Source organism: Perissodus microlepis, chromosome 23 (genome assembly GCF_051167445.1).
Source record: "Perissodus microlepis isolate ML-2025 ecotype Zambia chromosome 23, ASM5116744v1, whole genome shotgun sequence".
NCBI classification, from domain to species: domain Eukaryota; kingdom Metazoa; phylum Chordata; class Actinopteri; order Cichliformes; family Cichlidae; genus Perissodus; species Perissodus microlepis.
In genome coordinates, this window is record NC_140482.1 from 26745749 (window position 1) to 26758057 (window position 12309).

General features: G+C 38.5%; 1 long non-coding RNA gene across 2 annotated transcripts in view; it reads left to right on the forward strand.

Moving 5' to 3' along the window:
• Positions 1-2987: 2987 nt before the first annotated feature.
• LOC146361649 (uncharacterized) overlaps positions 2988-12309 on the forward strand; it is a 58088-nt gene continuing 48766 nt past the window's right edge. For both annotated transcript variants that reach the window (XR_014799503.1, XR_014799502.1), the window contains exons 1-2: positions 2988-3308; positions 6059-6159. This is a non-coding gene — a long non-coding RNA (uncharacterized LOC146361649). The remainder of the gene's footprint in view (positions 3309-6058; positions 6160-12309) is intronic.

Here is a 12309-nt window from a genome sequence, read left to right on the forward strand (position 1 = left end):
TCGAGCATTTGGTGACAAATTGGAAAGGCTGCTGCTGCTGCATGTAGATGTGCACAGCTTTCTTAACAGATCTATAGAGGTCTCAATGCAGCATTTCCTGTAAACAGTAAATCTTTATTTCTGCTTAAAGAGATTTTTAGCATACGGACAGTATTATATGCAAATTAGCATATAATGTCTTTTGGCTTCTTTTGGCAAGTTTTTTTCAGCAGCCAAAAGCTGGTCTCAACGGGAGCGAGCTGGCACCACCTGGTCAGGGAGTTGTTCAGGGCAGATGATGGCGAGTGTTTCAGATTACAAAGCCAAAGAAAAAAAACCTGTTTCTTTGTTGATGACAGCAACAGATTTCCTCAGATGAATCCATCCCATATTGTTTTTCAGCTAAGTCTCAGCAAGGCTGGGAGAACTGGCTCAGTTTTAAAGGAGTCAATAATTACTGAAAAACACACAGATGATGCCTGCAGTGAAGCTCCAGCAGCACCAAGTCCAAATGTTGGCAAAGCGTCTGGATGACACCACCTCATAATGTCTGATTAATGCACTGGCGAGATGGGCGAATAGAGATTTACCTGCCTAATCAGTTTCTGCTCTGCTCTTTTTTTCCCCATGAATTTGGTTAATTGAACAGAAAGGCTTCTGTTGTAAATTCTGTACCCTTATTACTTATGAGGCTTACCAGCAAACTCAATGGGGGCAACAAAGGCTAAGTTGTAATTAGGATAAGGGAGTGTTTCAATTTTAAAATCACAATTGCTTATTTATGCCTTATTCCATTCCTTGCCCTTCTACTGTCTATCCATATTTTCATGTATTTATTCACATAATGGAAAGTAAATTAAAAACCTCAGGTACACCACCCCAAACACAAACATGTTGAACACAAAGCTGTGATTAAACTCGAGATGTTGCATTGTAACTCTTGTCTGCTGTGTCTTCTACCCCCTCCCCTTATGTTTATCCTGCTGGGTGACAGTTTTCCACCACTTTGCGGCTCTTTGATGTTTTTTGATTCCTGCTGTTAAGTGTTCTGATTATGTTTTTATGCCTGTATGCTGGGCTTTTGAAAGGCTGATTGCTATTCTGAACAAAAGGCCCATAGCTTGAGTAACAAAGGGACTACAGTGACATCCATCTGAGTGAGGGGACAGCTGCTGATGTATAAGGATGCATCACTGATATGAATGAGGACTGTGGACAATATTTCCACACAGTTCACAGAAGGCTAACTCCCAGTAAGAAAAGCTCAGGCGTTTACATGAGCTCTGTTCTACTCAAGTGTCCCGGTGTGCCATTAAGCGTGGTAGTATTTCAGCTTTTACAGTACCCAAACACAGAAACTGAAGTGGCTAAACAACATTGCGCTTTTATTCGTGTTGTTATTTATACCCCTTCAATTCATATTACCATTTTCTATGTGAGATCAGAAGATTACACGTTTGAAGTAAATTTAGACATAAAATCTTAAGTAAACAGCTTCACTTTTCACAACTTAATTGGTTACCAAATTTCTCACTGAGCAGAAAAAAAATGTGCAAACAACCACATTTTGCAGACAGACTTGCTGGATCAAAGATTTCCTTCATACTCTGTCAAACAGACTAAATATTTAACTAATCTACTGCAAACATTAATTCCCTCTTTTCAACCAAAAAACCTTTTGTCCAGTCGAATACTGAAAGAAATAAATGCATTTAATATGTGACATAATATCGTATACAGTATTTTAACAAACTCAAGTTTTGTTTGAAAATGATTGCTGTAATTTAAGCTGCATTAGGCATACATTTGAAAAAGGGCAAAAACATTACTGACTGCACTCATCCTGCTCTCCCCTCACATACCCAAGCATAGGCACATATATACACATTTCATATGCACTCTAAATAGCTGAAAGTACAGTGCATGCGCTTAACACATAATCAAAATCCTGCTTTACTGTGTTAAAGTTCTCCGTTGACTCTCTTCACCTTAGTACCGTTATACCTCATCTGATCTCATCGGAAAAGATCCACATTTTTTCAAAGGCCAGAGGAGGTGCAATGGTTTAGCTCCCAAATCACTTCAATTACAAAATGCTGAAGGGTTAAGTGTATAATGCGGTCAAAGGCAGGAGGGTGTCCTGTTTAATGGTCTCAGAACTGCGTGTCTGCGTTTTTGCAGAAGATGTGGTCCTGCTGGTTCCACTGAATAATAATTCAGTTCACATTGGAGCAATTTTCAGTTAAGTGTGGTGGGACGTCAAAGAGAATTAGCACCTCCAAGTTATAGGAAATGGTTCTCAACTCCCATGTCTGCAGTGGTACCAGTGGCATGTAAAGAACAGCAGAAGAAAAGCTGTCGGTTTACTGATAGATCACCAGTCCTACCATCCACGGCCATGGACTGAGAGCCGTAACCAAAATAATGAATTGTGCATATAATTGCCAGAAATCCACCTGAGGAGCTCAGACATTCTTAGAGTAGATCCACTGCTCCTCTCCACCGAAAGCAGCCAGTTAAGGAAGATCACATTAGGATGTCTTTAAGTTGAAGATTATCATTTTACTTTATCTGAATTCCCTCATAATTTAATAATTTACTGATGAATTTGAATTCAGTAACTTGATATGGATCTGTTTGTTGGTACATACTGCATTTTAAAAAAGAGTCAGGGAAAGAGAGTTTACTGTCGTGGTTCTGGGTCCTTTTGACCCAGCATTTTGAGTTTCTTGGGTTTTTATGACAATTTGTGTTATGGTTTATTATTTAAGGTTCACATAGGTAATCCTGAGTTTATTCTATGTTAGAGTTTGTACTTTTAGGCTCCCCTTGTGTCTTTCCCCTCTGTGTCTCTCCCTGTGTTTATATGAGTTCTCGTGCCTTGTTTCCCCTCCTTGTGTTTTATTCCATCATGTTTATCTCCTCTCCTCCTCCTCTCCTGCGTCATGTTACTCCGTTTCCTGTTTTATTGTGAAAGTCTCGTGTTTTTGTGTTCGGTGTGCCTCGCCTGTGGCGTGATGTTAATTCGTGTCAGCTGTGTGTCCCGTGTGTTCTCACGTCCCTCGTTATCCTTCTGTGTATTTATGTCAGCGTCTCCCTCGGTCCTTTGTTGCGATCTCCCTCATGGTTGTGCGTTTCCTTGTGTGCTAATGTGTCATTGTATTGTGTCAGTGTAGTTTGTGTGATTTTTTTCCCCCCAATCTTCAGCAAATAAAGCTTTTTTGATTTCTCGTTCCGCCTACGAGTCTGCGTTTGAGTCCTGCCTGCTGCACACAGCCGAATCATGACAGTCTACATCAAACCTAATGATTTCCAGTCACCTTCTCAGCGTAAGTAACACAGCTTCTACATTTAAATTTGATCTTTGAGCTTGAGTGAGATGGCCTCTGCAATTTAAGCAATCATACTGGATCAGAACTGAAAACTGTTGGACTGGTGATTCTATCATTAGTTTGATTTCAACAGTATTGTTTATACTTCCTGGAACAGCAATACTCCAGTGGAGCAGGCAACACATGGGCAATAGCTGAGTTTTCTGGCTTTTTGGTGTTTAACTAATTTCTCAGTATCATTATAAAACAACTCATGTAACTGCACTAATAATGTATTCATGTCTGTATATGATGCTAAAGCATCATATCTGTTAAGATTTACGGTAATATATGGGAAGCCACCACTGAATTTACAAACATATATATACAGTACGAAATGGTTTTCCATTTAATTCCTTATTAGTTAGGCAGACACACTAACACCTGGGAACATCCGTGCACATATGTTAACATAAATTCCTTCTTTTTCTTCCAAAATTGTGGTTGTAGAACAATGTCTATGCTCTGGCGATCGTGGCTCAAGAGTTGGGTGTTCGTCTTGTAATCGGAAGGTTGCCGGTTCGAGCCCCGGCTCGGACAGTCTCGGTCGTTGTGTCCTTGGGCAAGACACTTCACCTACCGCCTACTGGTGTTGGCCAGAGGGGCCGATGGCGCAATATGGAAGCCTCGCTTTTGTCAGTCTGCCCCAGGGCAGCTGTGGCTACAACTGTAGCTTGCCTTCAGCAGTGTATGAATGTGAGAGTGAATGAATAGTGGGATTGTAAAGCACTTTGAGGGGTCTCGAAAAGCACTATATAAATGCAATCCATTATTATTATTATAAAGTATTTACATATGTGGTTTAAAGCTACTCTACCATTATTTATAGTACATATTTTGTTGCAGCACAGTGGCACGGTGGTTAGCACTGTTGCCGCACAGCAAGAAGGTCCTGAGTTCAATTCCAACATCAGGCCGGGGTCTTTCTGTGTGGAGTTTGCATGTTCTCCCCGTGTTTGCATGGGTTCCCTCCGGGTACTCTGGCTTCCTCCCACCGTCCAAAGACATGTAGCTTGTGGGGATAGGTTAATTGGTTAATCCAAATTGCCACTAGGTGTGCGAGTGAATGTGAGTGCGAATGGTTGTCTGTCCCGGTGTGTTGGCCCTGCGACAGACTGGCGACCTGTCCAGGGTGTACCCCGCCTCTCGCCCTATGACAGCTGGGATAGGCTCCAGCGCCCCCCGCGACCCTGAAAAGGATAAGCGAATGGATGGATGGATGGATTTTGTTGCTTGCTTCTTGTGTTTTGGTTTTTTTATGTTGCTTTTTACATTTAATACGAAGACTTTGATAGACTTCTGTTTGTTTTTCTTCTAAATGTTGAACTTGAGATTCTGCAGACAATGAAACCGCAAAGAGTGGGTCACTGTGCTATGCCCTGGGGTCAGTGCACCCGCACGCACACACAGATTTTCCCACTCAGTGCTGTAATAATTAAAGAATCAGCTGGAAAATCTGATGTTCTTTTTCTGTCTTCAGGTCCCAAACAACTCCAAGCTAGAGGTTAGAGGTTAATGGAGTCTAAATAACGTGTAATGTATGAACAAAGACATGAGCACACGCATGTTCCCCGAGGTCTGTGTGTTACAGGGAACAGTACTATTATTGAGAAGTAAGAGCAGAACAAACATCAGAAAAAGCAAAGATACATGGACATTTGGGGAGGGCGTTAGAGTTCAAAGGCAATTTTTTATATTTCTTAGTACATAAAGCGAACAAGAAAAGCCATTTTCCCTATCCAGTGTATCCTGTGGCTGCCTGAGGGTAGAGACACACAAACGCACTAAGGCTCAAACTCATTACATGAAGCAATGTCCTCACACAAATACAGAAACTTAGTTTGGCATTTAAAGAAAAAGCTGTCCTGAGCATTCAAGCATGTCTGCATCAAGAATAAACAAACTGGTAACTAAAAATTCCCCCTTTACACAATAGTTTCAACAGTCCAAAATGCTACAAGATAATTACTGAGCCCACTGGTTTAACAGATGTTCCCATTGTTCTTGCACTGTGAAAACTGGGGAAACCACAGCAGAGCTTGAGAAGCTATAGACCTTTTATTCAGTCCTCTAGGTGATATGCTTTGCCATATAGGTTTTTTGTTGTTGTTTTTGTTATTTTTAACCATGGTGGATGAGTTTGTTTTTGTTTTTTTGGTTGAATTCATAAATTCTTTTATTTGGGCAGCTGGCTCATTAGTGTGGTTTTTCTTCAGTAGGCTACATTAACTTTCTGTGAGAAACCATTTGCATTAACTGTGTTTGTTTGGATCTAATGTTCTTCATGTGCCTTTTTACTACACCGTGGCATACAACATTTCCTGTGGTCTAAAGTCCAGGTCAAAAAAGACGTGTGAAGGTGTGTGAAGGATTAAAGTCTGTGTTCAAGTGTCAATGGATGTATTTTCTGTGCTGAGAGCTTTTCATTGGTTCATTATTACCTCTGTGTTGCAAACTGAAACACTGGCCACATTATTTTGATATTCCTCTGTGCTGCACTGCACTTTTATTGTGCTTTGATCTGTCTTTAACCCTCATGTATTTTAGTCTCCATCACCTGCTCTGAAGCAGTTGTGTTTGGCTCGGCGCTGCTGCTGAACTCACTGTGTACCATAAATTCCATTTTCAGTGAAATGAAATGCACTGAATACACAATATACATGAACCTGATTTTGAGATTAACCAGTCATTTTGATTTTTCGCTGCAGGATAAGTATACATGAAACCTTACTAAAGGCTCCACTCCAACAAATACAGCATGCCTGGTGACAAATCTGAATTCTGGGGAGAAAAACTGGATCAACATTTGGTAAGCAGACGGGTTTAAGTAAGCGACTATAATGTAGGTGCCTTATTGCAATTTTGTAATAATGTGAAAGTATTAAATTGATTTTGGACTTGAGGCTTGCTCATTTAAAAAGGAAATCTGAGTATCTGGCTATGATTAAAAGCAGGAGCACAAGAATTTAAATGGCTAAATATGTAAATTATATTAGCATCTGCATTTGTGTCTGAGGGACAACAACAGGGAAAGTGAGGACAAAGAGGAGAAGAACCCAAGACCTCTGAAAATACAGAGACGTAAGGAGGTCACAGGTTAAAAGAGTGAGAAGTAAAGTGCCTACAAGCATCTGTATTTAAGATAACATCGCGTTGCCCTTTCACAACATTGCAGATTGAAAGATGCCACGTACAGATAGCATTTAAATGTGATGCAAAAGGGCCAATTATCCATATGTGACAATTTAGCTGTAAGACCCATTTAATGATTTCCATTTACATAGTCCTATAAAAGATTCTAAAGGACATGTGGATTGTATCAGTCTGGCTTTGAGAACAGGTTGGTTATAGAGGTGAATTGTGACAGTGTAAAAAATAATAATAAATTAAACAATCCTGCAATAATGAGACTCGAGCAATCGGTACATTTCTCTATGTCATGAAATTTTGATGTTTAGAAAACTCTTGGTAAAAGACATTAAAAGACCACGGCAGATTTAAATCACATTTAAATTGGATCAATCTAAAAAAGACTGAAAAGGATTATCAATCTGAAAACATTCTAGTTTTTGGTAAAATTATTCAAATGTAACACTGTTATTACTGAATTTCTTTTTTCCTGTAGCATTTTCTTTTTTGTGAGTGTAAATGGCTGTACTTCCCTTGGTAATTAGGTTTCTGATGGCATTTTTTTTTCACCTGCTTTATTTCTACCAAATAAAATATTCACAAAATATTTTTAATACTTAACACTCTCCAACTCAGTTTTACTCTTTGGTGGTACCTCGTTGCTTGTTTGTCATTATTGAGTTGTCTATATTTTTATCTGAAGTAAGCAGAGGTGTTTCATCACAGCATGCTTGGGGTGCATGGTTATATCATCAGTCAAAGAGCTTTTATAATTGAATTCAGCCTTGGGGCCCGGCTTTACCAAGGGTGTGATTTTGTGTTTATTTAAAACCTTTGAGACTCTTGGCAGTTACCTGAGCGGTTTGTATGTTTGTTCTTGTACTAACATTAATCTGTGTTTCTTGCAAGAGATCCAGGATGGGCAGAATCGTACAAAGGGGTTTCATTTCTTCTTTCTGTTGTTGATTTGGTGGCAACATCATTCCATTTGCACCTTTTTCTTTTCACAGAGCAGACAAAGACGGCAGTGATCAGCTGAATATCATATTCAGGTTACTTACAAATTCCAGCAGTAGCTCAGATAAGCTTTGCCGGGAGAGCTTGTGAACTCATATATTCTTCACATTGTTAACTTGTGCATGTTATAAGTCATGTAAGAGACTGATAATGTGTAATACTACAGCCTCTCTAAACTGCCAGCAGGCATTGCAGTGCAAAACCCTAATATACACATGTGCACAACTGTGTTTTTATCAAATGAAAGTGTCACACATGTGCAGCGACTTACTCTAAACCTTGAACCATGTCACAACCAAATGCTATTTTAAATTATGGTGACCTCAAAGAGAAACCACTTTCCTCAAAATGACTCTGCAAACAGATTTCTGCTTAACGCAGACATGTCTTGGTATGCCTGGCTAACCAGGTTAAGACACACAATAGGATATATCTTATGGCCATTTCTTTTTAAATCATGCTTGCTTCCCTTTTTGGAGCAGATAACCCCATTACCCCCAACCCGAGCAGCTCTGACCCACTTAACTGCTTTCTGTGTAAAGTAAAGGGGGCAGTGAGGCGTGGCTATGCAGCCTACTCTAAGTGATGTAGGGTGGGTGGGGCTGGGAAGTAAAATAGGTCTCTAGAATGCTTAAAAATAATGTGGTTGAAGTTATTTATTTTGGCAAAATGAGTTATTGTGTAACACAGTTTCATTTCAACTCTAATTTTATCTCTTTTCAGATCCACTTGATGACAAAGCGTACATTGAAATAAATAATAAATGAAGTTCAAATAAAATTGCAGTGGTTTTACAAAGAGCTGAATCAATCTCTGTCACATTACAGTCAGGACTTTCAACCCTGTAAAACTCTCCTTCATGCTTAGCCTTGGAACTTAACCTTCTTAAAAAAAAATCCTGCTGGAATATGAAGCCTTTTCAAGTGCAAAAATGTAGAATCACTTTCTACCCCAGTGAAGATGGTCCTTCTTATTTTTATTTTTTTTTAAAAAAAGTAAACCATGAGCTTTTTGACTGCATGAATATTTTACTTCAAATTCATTCTTATCTTATGAGACATTATTCTTGCACTTCATCAGCAGATTCACTCTAAACAGCTTAGCGCTTGTGTCTACATCCAGAATTTGTAGTTTTCCACATAACTGTCTATATCGGTTCAGTGAATTGTGATATACTGCTTGATTATATTTATTTATTGGTGGAATAAATATGTATATAATAGTGTACTGCCATCATAAACAAGTACAGGTGATCTGTTTAACAGTATATGGTACACAAACCTGTGTGATAGGGACATATATTTGAGTAAATCTTCAAACCCAGGTTGATCCTAAAACCCAGAGTTATGAGGTACTGTTGGGGTAGAACAGGAGCAGATAGCCAGTCAGTGATGTTGGAGAGGACATGGCCACCTCTGGGGTCTGAGGAACACAACAAACACGCGTTAGGACAACTTGCATTAGAATCTGCCTCGATTTAAGGAGTTAAATCTTTTGGCTGCTTAACAGAATGCAGCTTGTTGATTCTAGTCCAGGCAGTACATTAACATTTAAAGTGAACAGTGAACTTTAAAGCTCCCAGTGTGATGCTGACTGTAATTTATCACCTGAGTCACAGTAGGCTAGCCTATCTTAACTCCAAGGCATAATATTTGTTAAAAAATACAACTGTAAGCTTTTGTCAGGGAATGCATTATTTATTTAATGCTTCATTTTAAAAATATGTGGCATAAAAAGGGGAAATCAGATGAATCTGAATTCTTTTCTTTCCATGGACTAAATGGGTATAGTAGCCGTTTGTACAAAACCATTGGAACAAACTATTGCTAATCACTGTTCAAAAACCTGGATCATTATGAGATTGTGAACTATGAATATGGCTTAAGTGATATCTCAAACAGTAAGACATTTTACTTCAAGAAGTATCACTAGAAGTGTTTAAAAACAAGCCGCAGAACTGAATGTGCAAGCTTTACTGCTTTTGTTATGAAGTAATTTGAAGATTATCGCAAATAACTTCTACAGTCTTCGGTGTTTTTGATCTAGATCAAGTTTTACCTGCTTTGAAATGACAGTTCTGGAGGATGGTGAAGTTGTTAATTCAAACAAAATAGAAGGATGGAAGAAATACACAACAAAAGAATATACATTTGCATATCCTTTAAAACATGAGGCTCCTATTTGAGTTGGATGTCCTCTCTTTTCCTTCAGTCACGATGACTGTTGAGTATAGGAGCTAGTGTCATAGTTCTTATGATAGTGGAAGTGATAGTACCAGAAATTTGAGATTCTACTCCTGCAGAGGGACACAGATTGAGTACCCTCCAGAGGAACTAGATAACAAGAGAAATCCAATCTATGATAAATGGGATTGTTGGAAAAGTTCATGTTAAGGTCTGAGGGGCAGTGCAAATGAGTAAAGTGGGGGGAAGAAGGAGAGAAAGAGGAGAGGTGAAAAATATCATCACCGTCTATTAAAGAAAAATGTGAAACAGAGAAAAAAGTCAAGATGGATCAGAGATGTGCAGCAAAGGACAAAAAGGAGGCAGGGGGTAGTAGGAAGGAGTCTGGGGCTTAAGGCTTATACTGGGGGATTTATGATCTCTGGTTGTGAGGCGGACACATCGCCATCTCTTCCACTATAATTTCATTACAATTCACAGGGGAGAGTTTCAGATTCCCAAGGTAGAGATGCCATTTCTCAGGACTCCACTGATGCATTCAAGTGTTTCAGTGGGGTGTTCTGAAATTACATCAGAACTTGACTCCTATATCAGTAGAAGTGTCCTGAAATAAGAAAATAATAGTACATTGAGGTGAGAAACACCTCTACTTTGTGTAGTATGCACTGAACTCAGGCCTTTTCCCCCAGTATTTGTGTTCTACTGCAACAAAGTTGTCCAAAACTTTTATCTTCTTGCTATTTCTGAAATGGAGAGCTTTCAAAAGCTGAGGTACACTAAGTTTATGTGATTATTATCATTGCCTTATTTTCTGTTGCCATTTCTATTTGTCATTCCTGTTTAAATTTGAAACCGCTCACATTGTTTTATTTCATTCAGCTGTGCCTTATGTCTTTTTCTTCCTGCCAGCTTTCTCTATCCCCTGTCATCAATAATGCAAGCAGTATATCAGAATATTTACTCCTATTTTGGTTCACTGATAGACAGTCATGGTTGTCATTTGTTTGCTTTTCTTTGGGGCAGATGGGGAATTTGTCATTTTGCCTACCACTGTTCTGTATTATTTTTCACTTTGAGTGATAAACCAAGTAAGACCTAAAGCTACTACATTAAAGATTTGGATTTTAGACTTCACTCTTACACTCTTGTAACGGCTTTGCAACAGTCCACAATGAGAAAGGTGTAATCTTCAGGTCCTATTTTATTTTACTTACCTACTGAGCGTTGCAGCAGTTACTTCTCAGCAATAATCATCAAGCAATTTAACACCAAGAAAGAACATGTTTTATAATGATTTTTTTGTTTTTAAATATATATATAGATATATATATATTTTTTCAATTTAGGCTTTACAACATAATCATATGAGGCCTAAATATACAAATCAAGTTCTGAGTATAAAATTTATATCACACTGCTTTAGCTGGAGAAGCAAGTTATTTATGGATGCTGGAGTTCTAGTATTACTGATCCTGTTCATTTTCTCTGTAGTCATGTTTATGGCTAATTCAACACAAACCCTGTCAATATCTACTTGTTAGCTCATTGTTGTGGCATCCTTATCCATTTTCAGTGTTCCCAAACAAAGTACATGAAGAAGACAAGACGTATATGAATAGTGTAAACTCAAAACTGCAGTTGCCTAGAAAGAGTACCAGGCAGTTTTATTGCCTTCTGCCAATAAAAAAAAAAAAGAACAATACACAACACACAAAAAAAGAAGAAATTCTGAATTTTGTGACAAAAGTTACCTACCCTGTAGGATATCTTTTTAGTGCAAAAAATAATGTGCCCTTAGTATGGACATTAGATGTTTTTGTGCAGTGTGTCACAAATGTAGGACAATTATTTAAGGAATACCTCCGACTTTAAAAAAAATCTGGAATTTCTGATTTTTGTAGAACCTCATTCTTATTCTGTTTTCCTTTCTGCTCTGCTTTTCACACCACTCCTTATCTCTCTCCTTATTTTGACTAACATCTTAACTTCTTTGCTTTGCTCTGGCTATTCTCTCTGCTCCTCATAACTCTCTGATTTGCTGCAGTTTGCGATGTTTGAGCGCCTGGTCACGCCTTAGTCCTTACCATTTGTTTCCAATCATACTTTTTCCGTTTTCTTCACACATTTTCTGGAAGACTGATGTTGCAGATTACTGATTGGAAACAATAAGTGACTCAGCGGCTGAGCGATTGTAGTATAATCTATTGAGATGCTGTCCCGTCAACAAGTTAAAAGTGTAAACAACAATCAATAGCCAGGAACTGTGGGGCGGTGTTTGGGCAATATGACCATGAAACATTTAAGCTAAGGCTATACTTTCAGTTTTCGACTGATTAGAAAACCATTAATGTTCATCATATGAGAAACATGAATGTCACAATATTTAATAACAGTGTTTGTTGCGATATTTCAGTTTAAACTAAAATGGTGGAATAGCCATCAGCAAACTCATCGTAATCACGTATCATCATGTTTTCCAAAGTATGGCGTGTACATCACACAGATGTCATTCTCCATAAGTTTAATCTCATGTAGCATAGCCTACGAGAGGAACCAGAATGAAACCTGAACATGTTCTTGTAAGAATAAATGTATGAAAGGAAAATAAGGCTGTACCTCTTAGTTACATC